Below are 6,476 nucleotides of genomic sequence, written 5' to 3' on the forward strand. Positions count from 1 at the left end.
TTAGTTTGTATCTATTGAAATTCCTAAGGAAAACCTAAATTATTATTATGCTATTTTTTAACTATTTTGTTTTTTTTTTCATTTTTAGGGATCTTATTGCAAAGTTGTTCCATTGAAACTCATTTCAAGTCTTTTGCACAAAAAAGTTGTATTCATGGTTGATGCTAGGCCTGTGGGTTATGAGATGAATCGATCTGTGTATATTGTTCAACAAATTTGGGATGATGCCTCCGTTATTAATGCTTTTGAGGCTGCTGCTGAGATGAATAAGCATAAGGTTTGGTTGTATAGTTTTTATAATTTGTTCAATTATTAGTATTTAAAAATATCAATAACTGAGAAGATTTCAATTTTGTTTAGATTCATGTTCTGGTTGATTCTATGCCTGAAGTTGAAGATGCTTTCAGCCAATGTGAAAGCGATCATGAGGCTGTGGAGGATCTGCATGCTTTTTAGTTTAATATGTTAAGATACTAATTTAAAATTGTTGTTGTGAAGGATCTTCACGCTTTTTAGTTTAATATGTTCAGATACTACTTTAAATTATTGTTTGATTTGTAATACAATGTTAGTGTCTTCTAAATTCTAATGTGGATATAACTATGATATTTATATATTTAATCAAATTCTTTTTTAATTACAACAAAAAAATATGTGTTTATTTTACCAGTTTCAAATAAACCGGTGCAATAATTAATTAATTATTAATCAGTATTAAAAAAATGATAATTGTTGAAAAAAATATAGATACTGATTAATAAAATGGTTTTCATTACCATTTTTAAATGTATTTAAGCTAAGGTTAAATTTAATTGTTATTAAAAAATATATATTTCCTCAGTTTTTTTATGTATTTAATCAAATTCCTTTTTATTTACAACAAAAAAATATGCGTTTATTTTACCAGTTTCAAATAAACCTGTGCAATAATTAATTACTAATCAGTATTAAAAAAATGATAATTGGGAAAAAATATAGATACTGGTTAATAAAATGGTTTTCATTACTATTTTTAAATGTATTCAACCTAAGGTTAAATTTAATTGTTATTAAAAAATATATATCTTCTAAGGTTTTTTAATTTTCTTTTTTGGCAAAAAAATGTCAATTCAAAGGTGCCATACTCCCATTAACACATAACTCACCTTGTTCCTTTTCTTCATTTACGAGCCCCTTCCTCTCTTTTTCTTTTTCACTTTGAAACCCGAATTCGTTTTTGTCACTTCAAGGATCACTCACTCGCACTCGTCCTCTCCAGAATCAGAAAGCCAAGTACGCAGACTTGGGAACTGTTCTCTTGAGGTCATCGATTTTGTTTGTTGGATGTGTAATTCAAGGAGAGTCGCGATCGATGCTGTTCGTCAATCAGGGGCTTCTCTCTCTTCCAATTATCACAAAAACACGTTTTATACTTGTCACAAGGCTTGAAGCACATTACCTAACGTTTATCATGGGTTATTATTCCCCAAATTGATTAATGGGTTTCCCGCAGAATCTAACGTTTATCATGGGTTTTCCAAAAATGAAAAAAAATTTGCTCCTTTGCAAAGCTGAGGCGCCTTCTTCTGTTGCTGATGGGTTTGTGATGAGCGGATATTTTATACGCTTTTTGGGGGTAATTTCATGTAGTTTATAGTATGTTTTAGTTAGTTTTTAGTATATTTTTATTAGTTTTTAGGCAAAATTCATATTTCTGGACTTTACTATGAGTTTGTCTGTTTTTCTGTGATTTAAGGTATTTTCTGGCTAAAATTGAGGGAGCTGAGCAAAAATCTGATTTAGGCTGAAAAAGGACTGCTGATGCTATTGGATTCTGACCTCCCTACACTCGGAATGAATTTTTTTGAGCTACAAAAGTCCAATTGGCACGCTCTCAATTGGGTTGGAAAGTAGACATCCAGGGCTTTTCAGCATTATATAATAGTCCATATTTTGAACGGAGATAAATGACGTAAACTGGCATTTAACGTCAGTTCCATGTTGCATTCTGGCGTTGAACGCCAGAAACAGGTTACAACCTGATGTTTAACTCCAGTAACAGCCCAGGCACATGAGAAGCTTAAGTCTCAGCCCCAACACACACCAAGTGGGCCCCAGAAGTGGATTTCTACACTATCCATCTTAGTTTACTCATTTTCTGTAAACCTAGGTTACTAACTTAGTATTTAAACAACTTTTAGAGATTTATTTTGTATCTCATGACATTTTAGATCTGAACTTTGTACTCTTTGACGGCATGAGTCTCTAAACTCCATTGTTGGGGGTGAAGAGCTCTGCAGCATCTCGATGAATTAATGTAATTATTTCTGTTTTCTATTCAAACACGCTTGTTTCTATCTAAGATATTCATTCGCACTTCAATATGAAGAAGGTGATGATCTGTGACACTCATCACCATTCTCAACCTATGAACGCGTGCCTGACAACCACCTCCATTCTACATTAGATTGAATGAGTATCTCTTAGATTCCTTAATCAGAGTCTTCGTGGTATAAGCTAGAATCCATTGGCGGCATCCTTAAGAATCTAGAAAGTCTAAACCTTGTCTGTGGTATTCCGAGTAGGATTCAGGGATTGGATGTCTGTGACGAGCTTCAAACTCACGAGTGTTGGGCGTAGTGACAGACACAAAAGAATCAATGGATCCTATTCTGACATGATAGAGAACCGACAGATGATTAGCCGTGCGGTGACAGCGCATTTGGACCATTTTTACTGAGAGGAATGATGGTAGCCATTGACAATGGTGATCCACCAACACACAGCTTGCCATAGAAGGAACCTTGTGTGCGTGAAGAAAATGACAGTAGGAAAGCAGAGATTCAGAAGACAAAGCATTTCCATAACTCCAACACATTCTCCATTACAGCATAACCATTACTCTTTTCATGCTCTTTCACTTTTTACAACTGAAACTAAAGAACCCTATCGGTATCCTGATTAAGAAAAATAAGATAACCATAGCTTGCTTCAAGCCAACAATCTCCGTGGGATCGACCCTTACTCACGTAAGGTATTACTTGGACGACTCAGTGCACTTGCTGGTTAGTTGTGTGAAATTACATAGTGTGAGTGTGATTTTCGTGCACCAAGTTTTTGGCGCCATTGCCAGGGATTGTTTGAGTTTGAACAACTAACGGTGAATCTTGTTGCTTAGATTAGGAAAATTTTGACTTTTGGGTCAGATTCTTTTATTTTCTTTTCAAAAATTTTTCAAAAATATTATTTTTCTTTATTAATTTTTAGTTTTTATGTGTGTTTAGTGTCACATTTTAAGTTTAGTGTCAATTGCATGTTTTCTTTGTCTTTCAATTTTCGAATTGCATGTTCTTTGTTCTTCCTTAATCTTCAAATTGTTCTTGTCAATTTTTCTTGTTTGATCTTGGGTTTGTCTTGTTTTGTGTCTTTCTTGTTTTTCTTGTGCATTTTCAAATTTTTAGTTTTCAAAAATTTTTATTTATTAAATACCTTATTAAAACACGTTAAATTTATAACTCAGTTGGCTAGAGCATGGCTTATGTTCTTGGCAATTGGGTATCTTCCTTTTAAAACTTTTTCAAAAATAATTTTTCTTTGATTAAATCTTGTGCCAAACTTTAAGTTTGGTGTTCTTTTGTTAATTTTTGTTAATTTTCGAAAGTTTATTTTGGTTTTCTAAAAATTTTAAGTTTGGTTTTCTTTCTTTTGTTCTTGTTGTTCTTGTGAGTCTTCTAGGTGTTCTTGAGTCTTCTTTGTGTTTTGGTGTGCCTTGGTGTTTTCCCTCCAAAATTTTCAAAAACAAGGAGCATTGGATTTAAAAATTTTAAGTCTTGTGTCTTTTGTGTGTTTTTCTCTTTCATAATAAAATTCAAAAAATAAAAAATATATTTTCTAACTATTTTTAAGCAAATATTTCGAAATTTTTTTCATAAAAATTCAGATTTCAATTTTTAAATTTTTAAATCCTATCTTTTTCAAAAATATCCTAACCACTTTCTCTCTCCTCATTTTTTTGAAAATCTTCATAAAATATTTTCAAATTTTTTATTTTTATTCTTTTTATTTTAGTTTTATTTTATTTCATTTTATTATTCGAAAATTACTTTTCTTATATAATAAAATAAATAAAATAAATCCACATCATCTCTCTTTCTCCATCATAGACCTAAGTGGAAATGAACAGTCCAGAAGGACTCTGGGGTCATATGCTAATCCCACTACTGCTTCATATGGGAGTAGTATCTGTATACCCTCCATCAGAGTTAGTAGTTTTGAGTTGAATCCTCAGCTCATTATCATGGTGCAGCAAAGTTGCCAGTATTTCGGTCTTCCACAGGAAGAACCTACAGAGTTTCTGACACAATTTTTACAAATTGCTGACACAGTACATGATAAGGAAGTAGATCAAGATGTCTACAAATTATTACTGTTTTCATTTGCTGTAAAAGACCAAGCTAAGAGGTGGTTAAAGAACCAACCTAAGGCTAGCATAAAGACAAAGAAACAGCTATCAGAAAAATTCCTGAATCAATATTTCCCTCCAAAACGGATGACACAGCTAAGGCTGAGCATCCAAGGCTTTAAACAAGGAGATAATGAATCTCTTTATGATGCCTGGGAGAGATACAGAGAGATGCTATGAAAATGCCCCTCTGAAATATTTTCAGAGTGGGTGCAGTTATACATCTTCTTTTATGGGCTTACAGAAAAAGCTCAGATTTCTCTAGACCACTCAGCTGGTGGATCTATCCACATGAGAAAGACAATTGAAGAAGCTCAAGATCTCATTGATACAGTTGCCAGAAATCAGCATCTGTACCTAAGCAGTGAATCTTCCATGAAAGAAGAGGCTAAAACAGTAACTGCAGAACTCAGTCCTGCAGAACAAGTTACTGAATTCAATCAGCAATTAGATTTTTTAACAAAACAACTAGCCGAATTCAAGGAGATATTGCAAGAAACAAGAATGGCTAATATGAATATGGAAGTGCAGTTGAAGCAAACAGAACAGCAGTTATCAAAATAAATAACAGAAGAGTGCCAAGCAGTTCAATTAAGAAGTGGGAGAACATTAAATACCTCACTTCAAGGCAGCAGGAAGCCAAGAAATGAACAAACTACTACCCAAAATCCCTCTGAGGATAGTAAGAGCCCAGAGAGAAATAATTCTGGCGTTCAAACACTAGAAAAGGGTGAAGGGCTGGCGTTAAACGCCCAACCCATGCTCAGTTCTGGCGTTCAAATGCCAGAAACAGGCAAGAAGTTGGCGTTGAACGCCCAAAGGAAGCTCAGTTCTGGCGTTCAGACGCCAGAAACACGTAAGGAGTTGGTGTCTAACACCACTCCAGCTTCCACCCCTGGCATTCAAACGCCAGTGGGAGATCAGACACATACAAGTACTGATAGCAACCCCTCTAAAAAGGCTCCTCAACCCACATTTGTAGGCAATAAACTTGCAGCAACTAAGGTTGAGGAATACAAAGCCAAAATGCCTTATCCTCAGAAACTCCGCCAAGCAGAACAGGATAAGCAATTTTCCCGCTTTGCAGACTATCTCAGGACTCTTGAAATAAAGATTTCTTTTGCAGAGGCACTTGAGCAAATACCCTCTTATGCTAAGTTCATGAAAGAGATCTTATGTCATAAGAATGATTGGAGAGAAACTAAAAAAGTTTACCTCACTGAAGAATGCAGTGCAGTCATTCTGAAAAGCTTACCAGAAAAGCTTAAAGATCTTGGAAGCTTTATGATACCATGCACATTAGAGGGTACTTGTACCAAGCAAGCTCTATGTGATCTTGGGGCAAGTATCAACCTAATACCTGCATCTACTATCAGAAAGCTTGGTTTGACTGAAGAAGTCAAACCAACCCGGATATGTCTCTAACTTGCGGATGGCTCCATTAAATACCCATCAGGCGTGATTGAAAACATGATTGTTAAGGTTGGGCCATTTGCCTTTCCCACTTACTTTGTGGTACTGGAAATGGAGGAGCACAAGAGTGCAACTCTCATTCTAGGAAGACCTTTCCTAGCAACTGGACGAACCCTCATTGACGTCCAAAAAGGAGAAGTAACCCTGAGAGTCAATGAGGACAAGTTTAAGTTGAATGTTGTCAAAGCTATGCAACATCCAGACACCCCAAATGACTGCATGAGCATTGATATTATTGACTCTCTGGTAAAAGAGGTCAATATGATTAAGAGTCTCGAATCTGAGCTAGAGGAACCAGAGAGAATAATAGAACCTCTAAAAATCCCTCTGGAAGAGGAGAAACCTCCCAAATCCGAGCTCAAAACATTACCACGGTTCCTGAAATATGCATTTCTGGGAGATGGTGATACCTTTCCTGTAATCATAAGCTCTACCTTAGAGCCACAGGAAGATGAAGCACAAATTCAAGTGCGAAGGACACACAAGACAGCTCTTGGGTGGTCCATCAGTGATCTTAAGGGCATTAGCCCAGCCAGATGCATGCACAAGATCCTATTGGAGG

The sequence above is a fragment of the Arachis stenosperma genome, chromosome 1, assembly GCF_014773155.1.
Source record: "Arachis stenosperma cultivar V10309 chromosome 1, arast.V10309.gnm1.PFL2, whole genome shotgun sequence".
Taxonomy (NCBI): domain Eukaryota; kingdom Viridiplantae; phylum Streptophyta; class Magnoliopsida; order Fabales; family Fabaceae; genus Arachis; species Arachis stenosperma.